Here is a 21,953-nt window from a genome sequence, read left to right on the forward strand (position 1 = left end):
TAGTTTATTTATGATAGACATAACCCAATTGGTTTATTTCTATCATAGTAACCTAAAAGTTTATATGAATGCAATATATATTGCATTCACTTATTATTAATTATATTGGGTTTTGTCTCATTAAAACCCAATCGAGTTGTTTCTCATTATAACCTAATCGGGTTCCTTAGTAGCTGCAACAGATTTTGGCTCCAATAACCTGATTGAGTTATGGCTTGGAATTATGCTTGGGAGTTGACCCAAAGGCTTGGAAGCTCATTTCCCTCCAATTTCAAGCCTTTGGACATTTATTATCTTCTAAGATGAATTCTCGCCTTTGCCTTCATCAAGTTTCTAAACAATAAAGTGGGTCTCTCTGAAGTCACCACCATAATTTGACATGTCTTCTTACCTTTCCGAGTATGTAATTTTTTTCATTTTTCATCATCATTAACATTGTAAATGTTAATTATATTTACTACTATCTTCGTAGTCCTCATAGACTATAATGTCTCATTTTAGGACAATTATTGATTTTCCTCTTATTCGTATCAGTTTTATAATATTTCCTATGATATCCTCTTCAATGCGTGATATTCCTATATATATATATCAGTATTTCATAGAGATGTGTCTATTCATTAATATTAATTATATTTAATAAGCTAGTTATATTATATATTATTATTATGATTATATATTACATATGAATCATTTTAATTAAATATTATTTAAAGATATAATATCGTATACTATTTTCATATAGATATATATTAATTATTTATGGCATATAAATATCTAATTATATATAAATATATAACAATATTCATATATATATATGTATATATGTATGTATGTATGTATGTATGTATGTATGTATGTATGTATAATTAATATAATTATAACATTTTATATAAATTATCGATTATTAATATTACACTCTTTATATATAATACTTAGTTAATTTATATGTTGAAATGGGGATATCATAGTCCTCCCCTCTCAAATTTTCTTGTCCTCAAGCAAAATCATTCATACACAAACTCCTTCATAGATACAAAACATATTTGCATACAAATTCCTAAAATATTTATGAAATATACACCTTTAATGAATGAAAACATGATGCAGATAGATAAAGACATGAAGCAAACATGATGCAAATAGATGATGTCATGAAGCAAACACGATGTAGATAGATGAAGACACATGTCATGCAATTCCTTGATTGTGAATCTACAACCACAAAAAAATTATTAGTACACATTTATATATAAATTTTCTTTTTTTTAGGATTTCCTTATATCAATCCCCTAGGAAGGTATTTATGGTCTCAATTTAGTGACTTGTCAATCAAAAGTATAGTTCATTTATTCACTCATCATTTTTTGAGTATGAGAGGATTAACTATAATAGGGTGCCCTATTACCCAATCATGGTCCTCACCATTCTCCCTCATTATTGTTATCTCTCTCTGATCATCATCTCCAAGATAGTTCCTTTGTATCATGTACCTTAGGGTATTCACTCCACTATAGACCTTACCTAGTACCTTTGAGTGGTGTCACCCAACCCATTCCACTGCAGGCCTTATCTTATCTCGAAAGATAATGACATTATTGATTTTACTTAATAATATTATTTGTGATAATGATTGAAAACTAATCTCACATAGAATTCAATATTAGAATTTTGAAAACTTAATTGTATTCAATCATTGTTTAATGGTAAATATCTAATATGATAATTATTTGATTAATACCTATCAACTTAGAAATCAATTTCATTTCATTGTAACTATCTAATTAGAATCATTGATAGTGGGTATCAGACTATTCAATATTCATCACAATAGTAAAATGTGTCAATTTAATAAAAAGACACTAACAATTATTTCATAATAAAATATATGACGGAAATATATAACTTAACTCATTATCTTTATGTGTCATCTTTTATTTTTATCTTCCTTTATGGTCCATTCTTTTATTGCTACCCTTCTTTAAAATCCATCCTCTTATTGGAATTTAGGGTGTTAATGTTTTTATCTATTGTTATGCTCCTCCTTGGTGATAGTCTAGTCTTCCATTCTTAGCCAAATAGTCATAGATCTCTAACTTTATTTGACTTGGGTAGTCTACTTAGCAACATGGTTTGGAAATTATTTTGTTTTAATCCATTATGATAGAGCGATGCAGATAGACCACCCTCCTTTTCAAATAATTTTTTAATTCCTTTTGCATTTTATTCCTTTGGTTGATGTACCCATGATTTTGGATAGATTATAATACTAATATTGACATACACAAGGTTGGGTCTATGTCTTAAATTAACATTGATACATGTGGAACTAATACTTGTAAAGTTGCAGTGCTTATGTCACCTTATAAACCACTTAATTGTTTGTCATAGCAAACACATTGAAATAGTATCAAATTAATTTATGGGAAAATTTAATTTTCAATAATGTATCCATTTGACATAATGAGATATAAAAGCAATATAAAATTATTGAAATGTTTTTTTATCTACTTTCTTTTTATGAAGTTTTATAAGTTAGCAAGGACACTCGCGAAGGACTAAGGTGGGAAAAGTGAGAATCCAGTCAAGTGTGGAATAGGTTTTTCCCATACTTTCTATTGAAGAACCCAACAAGATGGCAAACTTATGGGAGTGGAATATGATAAAAGGGATTAAAGAATATAGCTTTCAGGCACATATTTATACTACACTTGGTTGTACATTGCTTTTTTTTAATCCATCACATGGAAGTCTATTGCATTAATTGGTTGCGTAAATATCATGTTTATAAGTATAGTTTCAATTATAATCATATTTATAAATATATAATAATATTCATATATATATATATGTATAATTAATATTTATAATTATATAATATACAAAAATTTATATTAGTATAATTATAATATTTTATATAAATTATCGATTATTAATATTATACTCTTTATATATAATACTTATTTATTATTTAATTTATATGTCAAAATGGGGATATCACACATGTTAGTAAACAATTTTGTCCTCTCCAAAAATACCTTCACAAATGACTCTCAAATACCCAAAAAGAAAGGCAAACTTTGAAACCAACAATAGAGTCACTTGCAATTATTTTGTCAAGTGCTCTTTGAATTTTGAAATAGAGGTACAGCTCCCTCCTTTTGATTCAGAAGGAACACTAACATTCATTCATCAATATGACATGAATGTGAACCTTAAAATAATTTTGAAAAGGAAATCAAACACATAGCACAAAGGTTATCTAATCATTCTTCCCACTCATAGAGAAACAAAAGGGAAATTTGATATTCATTGCATGAATAGTGCATAAAACCTCAGGATTACATGACATATAAGAAATCTTGATAAATGAACAAGATCATATTATGAACATGGCTGGATTAACCACAAGATCATTTCCAACTAGAGAAATGTAAATTCAAATCATAGGATCTAAAATTAAATTTCTCTTTATTCCAAATATGTAAACAAAACAACCGTAGGATCATTTTATCCCTACATCATAAAAACGTTTGCAAAATAAAATCAATTTCTCCTTCCAATATACCCTAACTAATGCAAATTACAATAATAATAATTAATCCTTTAAAAAGAATTAATTATTTTAACATTCTTTTCCAAATATAATTGCTCCATCAACTTACCCTTGGAATTAACTCTTTTATTTTCACCCTCATATTATAATAATAATTAATTCATTATAGAATTAATCATATGAGAAATTAGATTAATGGTTTAATGTTTAATGACTTTGCATTTAAAATATTTAATTCATTAAATAATTAAATAATATAAATGCAAAATAATTTGTAAGTTTTATAGGTTTCTAATCTCTCACGTTGTAGTTAAGAGGGGAAATATTTAGGGTTCCAAAACCCTAGATAACAACACAGACATATGTCTAGTTTTTTTAATAACTTTTAATATACTTTAAAAATTCAAAATAAATTACATATTATTGTTTTTACTCTATTCTATACGCTTTTAGATAAAATACATTTTCAATTATTTTGATGTAAGTTATGGTTTGCACACAAACAAGTACCAAAATTTTAGTATGTAGTCACTTTAATAATTCATAAAAAAAAATACTCATTAGAAAATTAAACAAAAATACACAACTGCCATATATCACTCTCAACTATTGTCCTGCCATAGGGATATGCAAAATACTGAATATAACTAGGCATTTTGCATTGCACACAAAAATAGATATGTTATGTTTTCTAGAAAATTTAGGAACTACTTTTCATGTGTGCACAGTTTCACCCAGCTAATCTTATCCATTTTGTAAAAACTCTAGTATTGCAGTTTATATTTTTTACATCATCTTGTTATTTTGAGTGGATGATGCTCACATGTCTTGTCCAAGTTTAGGGTTTCCTAATTTTAGGAAAAAGGCGACCACTTATACCTCCCTTTTCATACACCATCTTGGTGCACTTACCTAGTCTTCAATGTTGCAAACTCCACCAGAGTGTCCCCCATCAAGTTTACCTTCTTTTGATCATTCTACCTATCCACTTTAGGAGGTTGGTCTTGAATACCCTTCCTAAAAAACATTCCATTGAACTCTTAATGTCAAGGGAGATCCCTTATTTTTTCCCACCTCTCAAGGATCCTTTTCTATATCACCTAGAGAAAAGCCATGATAAATGGTCTCATTCATCACATTTCTTCCAACTAGTTCTTAATTATCAAAAGATATCAAGTTTATATATGTATCCATATGTGATTCTAAAATCGTAGTCTAAGGTGGTCAAGGAGGAAAACACTCCTCCCCAATATCCTATTATGTAGTCATAGGTAGCTAGCTTGTAGGAAGCCTCACAAGAGCCTCATCAAATTGGTTAAGTTATTTTTAAGGCCTCAAAATTGTTAAACATCACATCTAACTATCTATCCTTCAAGGGTCTCTTTTCTCCTCTTCTTATACTTCGAGCCATGGCTAGAACAAACTCTTCACTTTCCTCCACTGAAGAGGCTTTCCCTTTATCTTTCTTAGGTGTAGGGAATATTGGGTCATTGTTAGATGCTCATATGGAATTAGAAATGGGGCACATCCTCTAGAAGTTTCCATACTCATGTCATATCTAACATCAAAATTTAAAAAAATCATAACTTTACTCTTTTATATGTGTGAAGATGCACCGAAAAATCTTCATAGAATCTAGTATAGTTTTATTTAAATCCATCTCAATATAAAGGTGAACACAAGTGATTTCCATTTTTTTCCATGGAGTGTGTTGAAGGGTCGACAATTTTTGTTATGAATACAAGTTTGGTTTCTTAGTGTAAATAATTATCATTTACACTTTACTTAAGTTTACTTAGGATAAATGCATTATTTTATTATTTCTTAGGATAGACACCTAGGAGTTTGCATACTCATATGAGTTGTCTTGTTGACAACATAGGAGTAAGCAACTTTAGTTTAGTACATTGTGTCTAGAGCACTAGAGTTTGCATAATCAACTGAGTTGTCATGTTGACAACATAGTTGTTCACACTCTCAATTTAGCACATGGTGTCTAGAACATAAATTTATGTGACACACCTTTGTAGGCTTATCCTCTCATCATCGCACTAACTCTTGTGCTTAATGGAGGATAACCCATTCCTAGTGGACATGTGCTTAGCTATGGAGCTTATCATATTACTAACTCCTAGACATTCTAGATGCATCATAAAGGCCTTTATATATAGACACCTCTAGTGTACTATAAAATGAATGAAATATCATATTGTTATTTCGATCATACTCTGTTGGTCTATTTTTGCTAATGGTCTATACAATGAATTGAATATCATATTGCTATTTTGATCATATTGTAATGGTTTATTTGAAATCTCTTTGTAAATGGAGAAAGAGGGAAAACCTCATGGGAAAAACTCTCCCCCAAAAATAGAGATATTTATAATAAAGAAGGGAAGGATCAATTGACCCCCCTGGTGAAAAATCCCTCACCCCCAAGAGATCACACAAATGAATATATTTGACCTCCATGAAGGGCTTGGTGAAGATGTCAGCTACTTGTTGCTCTATAGGAAAATATTGCAATGCAATGACTTGCTCATGAATCAACTCTCTAATATACTGTATATGAACCTCAATATGTTTGGTGTGTTGATGTTGCACTAGATGTTTTGAGATCTCAATAGAACTCTAGTTATTACAATGGATGACTATGGGTTTGGGTAGATCAAATCCAAAATCTTTTGGAATTTTCTATAGCCAAATGGCCTCTGTTGTTACATTCATTGCTCCTCAATACTCAACCTTAGTTGATTAAAGAGACTTGGTGTTTTCCTTTTTACTCTGCCAACAAATGGGGCTAGAACCAAGATAAAACAGATATCCTGAAGTAGACTTGCAAGAATCAAGGTCCCCTGCATAGTTTGAGTCTATATAACCCACCAACCAAGGTTGAGTACCAACTACATAGTGTATCCCATGTGTATGTGTACCTTGGATATAGTGCAAGATTCTTTTGGTTTCCTTCTAGTGAATTTCATGTGGCTCTTGCATGAAACAAGAAACAATGCCAACTACAAATGAGATGTCAGGGTGTGTATGTGTTAGGTAGATAATGTAAGGAAACATAGGTGTGGAAATAGCTTCCTATGCTAATCTCTTAAGAGAAGTATGGTGCAAATCCTATTAAAATCTTTTACACTTACTGATTCAATATCATGTAAACAACACTATTATAGCAAACTAGGCATAAATAAAATAGATAGAGAAAGAAACACATAACAAAAAGATTTTTTGGTGGGGAAAAACCTTTTAGTAAAACAACCCCACCCCTCCAGAACTTACACAATGTATTATCTTCAACACAAGGTTACAATACACTTGTAATGCAAGTTCAATAGTGACAACAGAAGACTCTAGTAGCAACTCACAGTACCAACAATACACTTTTTCGCATACACCTCTTCGTAACCCTAAAAATGCTTATAACATGCGCTTCACTTTTAGGGCTACTCCCAAAGGTAATCATATTAGGGTTTTACCATTCTCCAAGAAAATAGGAACCCTAAAAAAATTTATTAGTTGCCACATGTCTTCACCTATCATTGAATCTTCCTAACATTGCTCTTACGTGTCATAGGAATTTGTCATAATCATTTTAGCTATGATCTCCTTATACACAATTCAAGATGCCAAAACATCAACATTATTTTCAAGAAATACATTTTACAAAATAAATAATAAGAATAGGAATTATCCAAGGTTGAGACACCTTATTCCTAATAGATAAGGCTTCTCATCAAATCTCTATACAAAGTCGTATCAACAATTGGAGAGGAACACTTTGTTTCTAACTTAAAACTATAAAGGAATGGGGTGGATGCAGCCTTCCAGTCACTCATGTGGAACCAAGCTAGAAGATCAAGAGCATACTTGGGCTATAATAGTGTGATCCCTGATGAAGACTAGTGTATCTCTATACCAAGGAAATAGTGAAGTAGACCCAAGTCTATCATCGAAAACCTGTCTTGCAAAGTAGGCTTAACATTTTTGATAATGGATGCGGTACTTCCTATAATGATCAAGTCATCCACATAAAGTAAAAGGAGAAAATGTGAATCATCCCTCTGAAGAATGTAGACATTTAGATTAGAATGAAATTTGGCAAAGCCTTTGGAGAGAAGGGAGGAATCCATCTTGGCATACCTAGCTCTGGGAGCTTGTTTAAGTCCATAGATAGACTTATTCAATTTGCAAACCAAGGTAGCATCCTATATGAATCCATGTGGTTGCTCCATATATATCTCCTCATATAGATCAACTTTCAAAAATGTGCTCTTCACATCCATTTGATGAACAACCCAACCTTGAGCTACTGTAATAGCTAAATTGTCAAGAAAATGGAGTTCATCTTTACCACTAGTGCAAAGGTCTTAGTACAATGAATGCCAAGTACCTGAGAAAAACCTTTTGCATCAAGTCAAGCCTTATGTTTATGCACACTTCTATTCACTGCAAATTTGGTCTAATAGATCCACTTACACTGAACCAATTTTCTTCCCTTAGGAAGGGAGACTAAGTCCCATGTATCATTTCTCATGAGAGAATTATATTCTTCCTCCATTTCTCTATCCCATTCTAGAATACCTGATGCTTCTTTGAATGATTGTGGATCTGAAGGAACTACAATATAAGCATGTGGGAGTGAATTGTGCTATGATCTTGTCCTCCTTGAATCTAAAGGATTTCCTGGAAATGGTCTTACCACATCTAATCTCTGCTTAGCCCATCTAGGTCTAGTGGAAGAAGATGTAGAAGGTGTATCCTCAACTTCAACTATTTGATACCTTTTTTTTGGTCAAGGACACACATCTTCCAAGTCACTATTTTCACTATCACCCTCTTCAATGATGGAGGAAGGAGGAGTTGAAGAAGAGAAGCTTGGAAAATTTTCTTCAAAATGTACACTCCTCTCATAGAATATATCATGTGTCTCTTGATCCATTAACTTGTAGGCTTTATGTAAATCCACATATCCAAAAAAGATGCAAGGTTTTCTTTGAGCTTCTAATGCTTTTCATTTTTGAGAACATATTCTTGCCCATGCTGGACAACCAAAGACTTTGAAGTTCTTAATTATAGGTTTCCTACTTGTCCATGCTTCAAAAGGTGTTACACCATCCAAAGCTTTATAAGGACTTCTATTTTGAATATAGTTAGCAAAGTTCATAGCTTTAGCCCAAAAGACTTAAACAAGAGACTTGTTTAGTAGCATGCAAGTGGTCATCTCCTTGAGAGTTTTGTTTATCCTTGAACAACAATACCATTTTTTTGTGGCATATATGGTAGTGAATGCTGAAGTTCATGATGCAGGAGCATCCAGAGGTATAAGGGCAATCCTGTGTCACCCAAAAAAATGTACTTAGACTTAGTTTTTGTTTCATGTGTTTTTATTTTTGGATACCCATTTGGGTCAAATAAAGGTTCCAACTCTCACAGTTCCACTATTAATGTGCTAGAAAATCTCAAAAAAATAGGAGCATGTAATTGGGCCATCATTTTGGTGAACTAGGAGGTGTAAGTTAGCTAGATGAATGTAATTATAATTTAGAGCATTCCAAAAAAAGAATCAGGTAAAAAGGCCCCACGGTTTGAAAGTTATTGCAATTTTTTGGGTTTTAGAGACCTCTTAAGAATGCTTCAAAGTTAGGTTAGGGGCATTAAATGACCTCAAAAAGGGCTGAAAAATGGGTGACGAGAAAAGCTTGTCCATAGGGCAATAGAGTGCTTCAAGATCTTTTCAAAAATGTAAACGGTTCGTCAATCGGAGCTACGGTTCAAAAGTTATGCCTCTCGAAAGTTCGGTTACCATTTTTGGATTCCTCTAGATTTGCACCAACTTCTAACGTAGCTTTTGGAACCTTCTATTTGGTTGGTGGATGCCTACTAGCACTTTCTAGAATTTACTCCTAGTCCTTAACCCTCTGGGGTCTATTTAAGGAGATTTCTGGCATTGTAAAAGGTAGTTCGGAGTGGAGTTTGAGAGGAGGTACTGAAAGAAGAAATTATCTCCAGATTTATGCTATTGTAAGCCCTTAGGGCATATTTTGAAGTTTATTTTCTCTGTCCTATTTGTACTAGCTTATTTTCAAAGTTAATACAATTTTCCTTTTCTGTTGTGTCCATTATGTTCTTGGGTTGTGTCCCCATCAAGTGGTATTAGAGAGGGTTTTCCTGAGTGTGTAGACAGAGCACTGACTGTGAGGCAGTTTGCACTAGGACTGTGTGGTTGAGGGTTTGAGTTAGAAGATGCCTCTATGAAGAGAGCATGGTGGAAGGGCTAGAGCTATTAATCCTGAGGAGGTTAGAGCCCTCCAAAGGCAGGTACAAGCATTGCAAGAGGAGCTTCGTAGAGGAGCAAATGTTGCCGCAGGTGACGACAGTGAGGATGACAATGAAGAAGTAAGTGAACCAGAAGGGGAATTTGACAGGGAAGTTTTGAATCATGCAAAGGAAAGGCTTTTTAGGGCCATTACTAAGTTTGGGAAAAGACTTACAATTGAAGTGGGTGTATTTTCAGGAAATCTAAAACCAGATGAGTTGATCGATTGGATCAATGAACTGGAAGAATACTTTGAGTATGAGGATATCAGGGACCCAGATAGGGTTAAGTTTGCAAAGGCCAAACTGAAAGGCCATGCCAAAATCTGGTGGCAAGAGGTCCAATTGGAAAGAAACAGAAGAGGAAAGGAGAAGATCACAAGATGGGATCCCATGGTGGAAAAATTGAAGAAGCAGTTCATTCCTGTGGACTATGAGCTTGATTTGTTTAAGAAGATGCATGGGTTAAAGCAAGCAGGAAGATCAGTCCAAGAATATATAGAGGAATTTTACCGACTCTTGATTAGAGTGAGACATGCAGAAGCAAATAAGGAGAAGGTTGCTTGTTATATCAGTGGGTTGAGACCTAGCATCTAGGAGGAATTAAGTCTGGTAAGAATGACCAGCGTTGAAGAGGCATACCAGTTTGCCCTATGAGTTGAAGAGAAGCTAAATAAAAGGTTTGAAGGAAGACAAAGAGGGCGCGGTCAAGGAGGAAGGGGAAGCGGTAGGTCATCTAGAGGCCACAATGAAACCCAAAAGAAAAATGAAGATGAGGGTACTAGCAAGAACCAGAGGAATGAGGGTTTCAACCGCTCCCGTGACCAAGACTTTGGAAATCAGAGAGGAAGAGGTAGAGGATATGGACAAGGAACAGGAGGCTTTCGTGGTACCTATTTCCATTGCAATGAAGAAGGTCATCGTGCTTTTGAAAGCCCTCAATGACAAGGAAGGACAGATAGGAGAGTTGAGGGCCAAGCTAGGGTTGCTCATGTGGATGAAGATGCACAATCATCACATTCAGAGGATGCAGAAAGAGGAGAGACCTTGGTAAATGAAAGAGTCCTACTAAGTGGTGAGATTGAACCAGGACAATGGAGGATTTTTTTTCATACCAGATGCAAGTGTGAGGATAAATGTTGTGATGTGATCATTGATGGTGGTAGCACTGATAACTTGGTATCAGAAGAGATGGTCTCTAAGCTAAAGCTCAAGAGGGAGAAACATACCTAGCCCTATTAGATTGCTTGGGTAAAAGATGATCATAAGGTCCTAGTAAGTGAACAATGTTTAGTAAAATTCAAAATTGGGAGTTATCATGATGAAGTTCTTTGTGATGTTATTTCGATGGATGTTTGCCATCTATTGTTGGGTGGACCATGGCAGTTTGATAGACATGTAGTGCATGATGGACATGCAAACACATACTCTCTGACAAAGGATGGAGTTCGCCACAAATTGAAGCCCATGAAAAAGGACGGTGAAAAAGTATGTAGCAGTGCTAGGATTTGTCTTGTTGATGGAAGGAAGTTTTTAGATGACATGAAACATCAGCATATGTGCTATGCTTTGATTCCTAGGAAAGATAAAGAAGGTAGTAGTGAAATACCACTTGAAATTTCAGATTTACTAGGGGAGTTTGGAGATATTATCTCTGATAATGTTCCAGATGGATTGCCACTACTAAGGCAAATTAGTCAACAGATAGATCTGATTCCAGGAGCTAGTTTTCCGAACAAGGCTGCTCACAGGATGACTCCTATTGAAACAAAGGAGCTAAATAGACAAGTTCAGGAGTTATTAACGAAGGGCTTGATTCAAGAGAGCCTAAGTCCATGTGTAGTATCTACAGTACTCGCACCAAAGAAGGATGGAGAGTGGAGGATGTATACAGATTCTCGAGCTATAAATAGGATCACCATCAAGTACCAATTTCCATTACCAAGGATGGATGATCTTATGGACTACTTGAGTGGAGCTCAGTACTTCACAAAGATAGATCTGAAGAGTGGTTATCACCAGATACAGATTCGAGAAGGAGATGAGTGGAAAATAGCCTTCAAGACCAAGGAGGGTATTTATGAGTGGTTAGTCATGCCCTTTGGATTGACGAACGCCCCAAGCACCTTCATGCGGCTCATGAATGAGGTACTTAAGAAGTTCTTGGGAAAATTTTTTATTGTTTATTTGGATGATATTCTAATTTTCAGCAAGATTTTGGAAGAACATTTATTGCATATTCGTAGTGTCCTTGAAAGGCTAAGGGAAGAGAAACTGTTAATTAATTTGAAGAAGTGTATCTTTGCAAAAAGGGAGTTAGTCTATTTGGGGTTTGTTATATCACTTGAAGGTCTCAAAATGGATCCAGAGAAGGTAAAAGCCATCTTGGAATGGCCTACTCCAAGGTCTGCTACTGAGGTAAGATCATTTCATGGTCTAGTTAGTTTCTACAGAAAGTTTATTAAGAATTTCAGTGGAATATGTGCACCCCTAACTGATACAATAAGAGGGGATAGAAAAGAGTTCAAATGGACTGCAGCAGCTGCGAGAAGTTTTGAATTGCTGAAGAAGAAGGTGACAGAATAGCCTGTGTTGGCACTTCCAGATTTTAGAAAGGTTTTCCAGGTGGATTGTGATGCCAGTGGCAGCGCTATTGGGGCTGTATTAAGCCAAGAAGGTAAGCCTATTGCATATTTTAGTGAAAAATTGAATGATGCAAAGAAGAAGTACTCTGTTTATGATCAAGAGTTCTATGCAATAATTCAGGCCTTAAAGAAATGGAGGCATTATTTATTGCCAAAAGAATTTTTTTTGTATACTGATCATCAGACATTACAGTACCTAAATAGCCAAGGTAAATTGAATCAGAGGCATATGAAGTGGGTAGAGTTCTTGCAGAGCTATACATTTGTGTTGAAGCATAGAAGTGGAAAATCTAACAGGGTTGCAGATGCACTAAGTAGGAGACAGTTGTTGCTTACAGTAATGCAAGTTGAAGTAGTTGGGTTTGATGAACTCAAGAATTTGTACCCCGAGGATCCTGATTTTGCTGAATCTTGGAAAGCTTGTAAAGAACCTATTGCTATAGATAGAACCAAGTGGTTAGACTATTTGATTCAGGATGGTATGTTGTTCAAAGGTAGTCAATTGTGCATTCCAAGGAGTTCCATGAGGGAAAATCTAATTAAGGAGAAACACAGTGGAGGGATGGCAGGACATTTTGGTCGAGATAAGACCATTTCCATTCTTAGAGAACATTATTTTTGGCCTCAAATTTCACAAGATGTGAAGAAGTTTGTACAGAGTGACCAGGTTTGTCAAGTTGCCAAGGGGTTTAGTCACAATACTGGCCTATTTCAGCCATTGCCTGTTCCATCAAGGCCATGGGAGGACATAAGTATCGATTTTGTTCTTGGATTGTCGAGGGCACAAAGGGGTAATGACTCAGTATTTGTGGTGGTTGATAGGTTCTCCAAAATGGCACATTTCATTCCATGCCACAAAACTCATGATGTTGTCCATATTGCAGACTTGTTTTTCAAAGAGGTGGTAAGACTACATGGTCTTCCAAGGAGTATAGTTTCTGAAAGAGATACTAAATTTGTGGGGTATTTTTGGAGGACATTGTGGAAAAAGTTGAGAACAGACTTGAAATTCAGTTTCATGCATCACCCACAAACTGATGGCCAAACAGAAGTGGTAAATAGAAGTCTGGACAATTTGCTAAGATGTTTAGTTGGGGATAAGCCCAAGGGAATTGATTCTACCACAAGTAGAGTTTTCTTACAATAACTCTATAAATAGGAGTACTGGAAAATCACCATTCCAAATTGTATATTGGAATAGCCCAAGGACTGCACCAGAATTGAGGAAGATAGAGCAAGGGGAGAGGACAAGTGCTAAAGCAGAAGAATTTGCTGAACATATCAAGCGTCTACATGAGGAGGTTCAGGCACACATTACCAAGATGAATCAATAGTATAAAGCTAGGGCTGATCAAAGGGAAAGATATAAGGAATTCCAAGTAGGGGATCTAGTCATGGTGCACTTACAAAAAGAAAGATTTCCAGCTGGTACTTACAACAAGCTGAAAATGAAGAAATTTGACCCTTGCAAAATTTTGAAGAAACATGACTCATGAAATGCATATGAAGTGGAGCTGCCAGATGGTATTCACATTTCTCCCATTTTCAACATTGTAGATTTAACAGAGTATCATGATGATGGTGCAGATGAGGAGATGGTGTTAGAGCCATGTCCAATCCTTGCTTCTAAGAAGGAGGAGATAGAAGACATTCTAGATCATCATGTGGGTAGGAGTACCAAAAAAAGGCAGTATGAAGAGTTTTTGGTGAAGTGGAAAGGATGGCCGATCAGGGACTCAACTTGGATTTCAGTAGCTGAGGTTTCCCATTTGGGATTTCCTCTACCATTCATAAAGTGACAAGGTCACTTTTCAATCTACCCTAGGTGTCTGATGCAGGAGCATCCAGAGGTATAAGGGCAATCTTGTGTCACCCAAAAAATTTACTTAGACTTAGTTTTTGTTTCATGTGTTTTTATTTTTGGATACCCATTTGGGTCAAATAAAGGTTCAAACTCTCACAGTTCCACTATCAGTGTGCTAGAAAATCTTGAAAAAATAGGAGCATGTAATTGGGCCATCATTTTGGTGAACTATGAGGTGTAAATTGGCTAGATGAATGTAATTATAATTTAGAGCATTCCAAAAAATGAATCAGGTCAAAAGGTCCCATGGTTTGAAAGTTATTGCAGTTTTTCAGGTTTTGGAGAACTCTTAAGAATGCTTTAAAGTTAGGTTAGGGGAATTAAATGACCTCAAAAAGGGCCAAAAAATGGGGGATGAGTGAAGCTTGTCTATAGCGGTATAGAGTGCTTTGAGAGCTTTTCGAAAATGTAAACGGTTCGTCAATCGGACCTACGGTTCAAAAGTTATGCCTCCCAAAAGTTCGGTTACCATTTCTGGATTCTTCTAGATTTGCACCGACTTCTAATGTAGCTTCTGGAACCTTCTATTTGGTCGGTGGATGCCTACTAGCACTTTCTAGAATGTACTCCTAGTCCTTAACCCTCTGGGATCTATTTAAGAAGATTTTTGGCATTATAAAGGGCAGTTCGGAGTGGAGTTTGAGAGGAGGTACTGAAAGGAGAAATTATCTCTAGATTTATGCTATTGTAAGCCCTTAGGGCATATTTTGAAGTTTATTTTTTCTGTACTATTTGTACTAGCTTATTTTCTTAGTTAATACAATTTCCCTTTTCTGTTGTGTCCATTTTGTTCTTGGGTTGTGTCCCCCTCAATTCAATACCCTATTGAGTACAAAAGTCTATTAGTCTTGTGTTCACATACTACCTCCAATTATCTATTCAAAGGACTTTGATGAATTTCCTTGACTGCTTTTCCACTTGAGCCTTGAAGCTAAGAAATTTTTCATACACTTCACTCTTGTGAGCCATGAAGAAATCTCAAATAAAGTGAGAGTAGTCGTCTATGAAGGTGAGTGCATAGAAAGACTTTGCAAATGATGGCACTAGAAATGGGTTTGCCACATCACTATGAACCAATTCAAGAACACATTGTGCTCACCAAGACTTCCCCTTTGCATACAATTTTTTTGAATATTTTCCAAGTGAGCAACCTGAATAAACACCTTTTGAAAACTGAACTTGAGGTAGACCATTGACCATTTTCTTGCTACTAAGTTGTTGAAGATATCTATACTTGAGATGTCTAAATCTCTCATGTCACAGTTTACTTTCTACATTTGAATTTAGTAACAAGGCTTATACATTTGATTTTGGCACAAAGGAGGAGAAAGTTTAAAGAGTTGAATCATGATTGGCTTTACCTATTGTGATCATTCAGTCATCCTTAATGCTTTTCACTACCACTAAATCTAGAAGAAAATCAACTTTGTTTCCACCTCCATAGTGAGTCATTTGGTAGACTAAAAGAAGATTAGAGGTGAGGCTAGGAACATATAGAACATCCTTCAACATTCCATTGTTCATTTCAACTTCACCTTTATCTTCAAATTCCACCTTAGTATCATCACCTACATAGATGTGTGGTACCTCTGAATGTGTCATAGAAGAAAAATCTCTCTTTGATGCACCCATATGATGTGTGACACTTGAATCAATGATCCATTCTCCCTGACTAACTGTGTTTGTGAGTAAAGCATGCCCCTCACCCTTAAAATCTGAGGATGAAGATCCTTTCTAGTTATAAGCATTAGGTAGTGGAACATTGTGTTTCTTCATGATGTTCTTCAACTCATCAATGTGCTTATGCAAACACTGATGTTCATCATGACCCATCTTCTTACAATAGGTACATTTTCTTCTTCTCCTAGTTAGTGTCTCCCTTTCTTTTGGTATTTGACGAAGACTTGCCTTGTTGATTGGATGTTGGTGTTGTCTTTTCTATATCCTCTTGTTTTTTGTTCTTCCACTTCTTCTTCTTGCCCTTTCCTTTGTTTAAACTTTGACTAGCTAAATTTTGAGAACCCTCATTATTAGCCACCAATGCCTTGGACTTTGACAACTTGAGAATCCCTATTGTTTGCAACTTAGCTTGTTCTTCTTCTAATAGTTGAGCATAATCATCAAAAGTGATTTTCCTAATGTAGTCTTTGTGGTGTTGTAAGAAGAAACAAAGGTGGAGTACTCAAATGGAATCTTATTATGAATGAGATAGATCAACCTGTCATCTTTCATAGGACTACCAAAATCATCTAGCTTTGTTCTTAATTCATTCACCTTAATGATAAAATCCTTTATAGAATCAAATGTCTTAGAATCTAGGGAGACAAGCTTATCTTCAATTTTGTAAACATCCTCCTTAGACACTTTACCATATAGATTTTTGAGGGCATCCCAAGCTTCCATGGATATATTATACTTCATGGTTTGATAGAGGATCTTGTCTTCAACCCCCATCCTAATATCACTTAGGACTTTCCTATCTATCTATTCTCAAGTAGTAACATCACTTTTTGATACTTGATCACCTATTGGTTTAGAAAGGGAACCATCTACATATTGAGAAACTGCATTATGCATCAATTGACACCACATTTTAATAGACCATGTAGCATAGTTATGTGGTGTTAATTTTGGAAACTTAAGATTTCCCATAATGCAAGAAATCAAAGATAACAACAGAAAAAAAAGGAACACAACACCAAGAGACACCTCCCCTTTTCACTCAATCAAAAAACCTCCCAAATGAAAGATTTTGGCACTTTATACTCAGTGCATTTACAATAGCCACTTGCCAATTTTGGCCTTAGTGATCTTCTGATTTATTATTTACAACCTCCTTTTGTAGTCCAAATCTAAAACTAAGCAATGTACAACAATTTTGAAGCAATACAATGCAAAGAAAGGATCTAATTTTGAAAGTGATATTTTTGTCCACGCAAGCCTATAATCTAATTGTAGATCTAAAAAATAGACAAAAAATTACACAGTTTCAAACAAAATTGAACTTGATTTGGAGTCCGGATGAGCCCATACAGAGCAATTAAAGTTGTAAAATGCAAGATTGGGTAGGTATAGTCACCAAAAATTGCAATTTCTGACAAATCCATGAAGTAAAACCAGAAAAGAACAACACCACTAAAAAGTTCAAGAAATTCTAGGATGATCCCACAATAATGGGTTCCACTTAAGATGACATAAACTAGTGATTTCTAGTATTCTATTCCTACTTTGTAATCATATTTTTTAATTTAAAAAATAAATAAATTATTTAAGTCAATTTTTTCTTCTCCTTTGAAAAGTGGTATATATGAAAAATCAATATTTTTAAAGAGTGACAGTTTGTTTGACAGGCATAACTTTTTTTCTAGAAATGATAATGAGGTAATTCTCTCCATGTTGGATTTACGACATCAATATCTAGAGGATGCATTTGGTTTGATTCCATTTGGTTGAATATTGTATAGTTTATGAAGTTTTGAAGTGACATCAATTGTAATTCAGACATACGTTCATTTTGACACAAATAACTTGAACTCAATTTATCATAAATCTTATTTTTTTTAATAAAAAGCTATCTTAGCAATCTGTTTTCTAGATTTTAAAAAAAAAAATTGACCTAATTTACAAATTTTCCCAAAGTGTCGAAGTTAGTTGATGTTCAACTGTTAATGAACCTATAATGAGTTAAACTCATATTTGAAAGTCTTAATAAATATAATATGTATTACAATTAAAGTCATTGGAAAGCTTGCTTTGAGCAGCACAAATTAGCATCTTTTATTCTATAGTAGGAGATCATTCAATCTCAATTTTGGGGGTCAAAGAGACAATTTCATTTTTTTTAGAAAATAATCCAGTAGTCAAAAATTTAAGTTAACATATTTGTGTGAACATGTAAAATAATTTTTGTTCACGCAAACATAAAAAAAAGTGAATTTACTAAGGCAAAGTCAAATTTTTAATTTTTATCTCAAACAGAAAAACAAGGTTTCAATCTCAAAATTGTCATTAAAATATGTTTGCACGAACATATTAATAAGGTATGTTCATGCGAACATACCTTATTTAAACTCAATATGTTCGTGCAAACATATAATTGTTTTATGTTCGTGCAAACATAATTAGTACGTTCCCACAAACATAGGTAAAATTCAATATGGAAAATTTTCATCATTTTGCAATTTCCTTCATCCCCCAAAGTGGTACCCAGTATTATGGGTTCACCCTCTACCCAAAATAAAAAGAAAATTGCACCTAAGTTGGAGCCTAGATGATTGAGATATGGCCTCCCAAAGTTGGACTATCAAATCAAAATTGAATCTAGAGAGGGGTCTGAGCAACAAAATATGAGGTTAAATTTGACGTCCAAATGACCGTCATATGGTTCTATTTGGCCTTCAGATGAGGGTTAGACAACCATCAAATTTAATGAAGGGGTTCATTGACATCCGCAAAAATTAGGCCCCTTGATGATGTGGTAGTGATGTCACTACTAACATCAACTATATGGAATCGTACGGAATGGCCACATGGCAGTGTATGGATCTGAGCTGGCAATGACATCAGTTACACATGTTGTCTTGTATGCCACTAATTGTGCTTATTTGTCAAATCCACGTGGTAAGTTTACGTGGAGGGCTTGTTAAGTTGGTGGTACACGTGGTAGGTACATGTGTCAATTTGCTTGACAAAAAATCTGCAGAGTAGTGGTGATGGGAATATGTTTTATGCCACCGACTGAGGCCATCGTCGATGCTTTAATTTGTTTCCGACAGCAACTGTTTGAAAGTGTCAACAAGGGTATATATTAATCCCACATTCATGCAGTTTTCAAACTTTTCATTATTTAAAGACTCAATGCCATGAAGAGTAAATGAAACCAAGGCCGTTGGATGTTGGAGATCTCTGTTTGTAGAGAGATTTCATTCTATTTCAGCATTGTATTGTACTTGGGTACCTAACATGGCCTAGTAGTCTAGACCCATTATGCATTTCATCATAGCTTTTGTGAGCTTAAGTGCATTCCCCTAAGTTGCACTTAGGGGGGGTGTTAGTGTAAATAATTATTATTTATACTTTACTTAAGTTTACTCAGGATAAATGCATTATCTCATTATTTCTTAGGATAGACTCCTAGGAGTTTGCATACTCATATGAGTTGTCTTGTTGACAACACAAGAGTAAGCAACTCTAATTTAGCACATGGTGTCTACAACACTAGAGTTTGCATAATCAACTGAGTTGTCCTATTGACAACACAATTGTTCACACTCTCAATTTAGCACATGGTGTCTATAACATAAATTTATGTGACACACCTTTGTAGGCTTATCCTCTCATCATTGCACTAACTCCTATGCTTAATGGAGGATAACCCATTCCTGGTGGACATGTGCTTAGTTGTGGAGCTTATCATATTGCTAACTCTTAGACATTCTAGATGCATTATAGAGGCCTTTATATACTTGCACCTCTAGTGTACTATACAATGAATTGAATATCATATTGTTATTCTGATCATACTCTGTTGGTCTATTTGTGCTAGTTATTGTGCTTCTTGGTCTTGGGTGAATTATTTCCTAAGGAAAATTCTTACATGGTTGGCACTAGGATATGTTGGTTTTGTGTTGTATTGATGATAGGTTTTGTCATTGATGATAACATATATTTGTGAGTTCTTGATAGACGGAGATTATGTATATTGTAGAAGTGTGTATTGAGAAATCTGATGGTTTTCCATTAGCTATAAATAAAGACATGGTATGTAAAATTAAGAAAGCATTGTATGGATTAAAGAAAGCACCTAGAGCCTAGTATGCAAGATTAGATAAACATTTACTGATTTTGGGTTTCAAGAAAGGAAATACACACAATAATATGTACTTGAAAATAATTTGCATGGTTCTGGGAGTTGAAAGAGTCTTCAAGCTAAGAAAAAACATACTTCCTATGCCAGAGTAATGCCACCCTTCTATTGTTGGTTCAATATGGGGTCTACAAGCATCCATGCAATCATTTAGTTCCTTTAACAAAACATGGGACAAATAGAACATGAGGGTTCTTGGTAAATGATGCTTTACTGAGAATATGCTTTTGGTGTTATTGAGCTTACATTTGAAAAGAAGATGACTTGCTCTAGTTTAGGTTTTCATTCTAAATACTAGAGAAATGTAGAATTCCCATGACCACAACCTATGCCCTTTAATTTCCCTCTAATAAATGCATTGCCTTGCAATATGTACATTTGATATTCGATGCAAAGCTTTTAATAGAAGTATTTTTTCTTAATTTTTGGTTCAAATGTTAATTTTACTCCCTACCATTTTTGTCACAGCCAATAGAAATTTAAATAAATAGTATTTTTAATTTTTAAAATATATTAAATTTTCAAACTTTAGAATAAGTTAATAGACTTTAAAATATGGAAAATAAATTGCACATAACAGATGCAATAGTATGCAATAGTATGATGACAAGGTTAAAAGAACAAATCAAAAGGCATATTCATCTACAACCAGCGTGTGTTTACTAATCATATCATACATGATTACACCAGCCCTTTGTAGTATGGTTGCTTGGTGCGTGTATGGCATTTTTTACTTTCCACCAAGAAATTGTTCTATGATCACTTTGTCCTCGAATGGTGTGTTGGAATATTTAATGTAGATGTCCGTTTGTCCCTGGAGCCAAAAGCCCACCTACCACCCTGAACGTTCAGAAAACTTATTACGGGCAGGTGAAATTTTTGAAATCAAAAAATGAGAGGGAAAATAATTTTGCTGAAGACAAAAAGGAATGTTTTATCATTCATTCGTAAAGTAGGTTGAGACAGAGAGAGTTTAGCAGAGCAAAAAAGTTGCAGTGCAGAGAAAGAAAGCAAAAGGTGATCAACAGATCAGTTGTCACAGAGACAGAAGGAATTGTTGTCATGCTTGCAGGTGCACGTGCTTCTTCCTGCCATTTTGTAAGTCAGTAGTTTATTGCTTTCAACCTGTTGAAGTAGTGATTGCTCCAGGTATTATTGTATGCAGCCATTAAAGCTGCAAGTTTGAAGTTTAAAGTTTAGGGTTATTTTAAGGTTTTTTCTAGTTGAAGCCAAATGCTCCCAGATTTGTAATAGTTTGAATCAGAGTTGAATAGAAAGTAAGCAGGCATACTTGAATCCATTATTTTCCTTCATCTATTCATTCCATTTTGGAAAGTTTATTTGAAAGTTTGAAGCTTTGAGTCTCTAGTTTTAAATGGTGGAAACATTCACGTTATAAGTTTACACTCGGTAATCTCTTCGTCTACCTAGTTCACTCGGTAATCACTTTGTCTACCGAGTTCACTCGGTAATTTGTCTACCGAGTTCACTTGGTAATCTCATTGTCTACCGAGCTCACTTGGTACTCTTTGTCTACCGAGTTCACTCGGTAATCACATTATCTACCGAGTTCACTCGGTAATCTCTTTGTCTACCGAGCTCACTCGGTATCCTTTGGTTACCGAGTTATGTGTCTTTCATTTACCGAGCCAACTCGGTAAACTCTCCTGCCGCCTATTCTCTTTGGTTACCGAACAAAAT

Source organism: Cupressus sempervirens, chromosome 7, assembly GCF_028749045.1.
Source record: "Cupressus sempervirens isolate cs-2001-9-10 chromosome 7, ASM2874904v1, whole genome shotgun sequence".
NCBI classification, from domain to species: domain Eukaryota; kingdom Viridiplantae; phylum Streptophyta; class Pinopsida; order Cupressales; family Cupressaceae; genus Cupressus; species Cupressus sempervirens.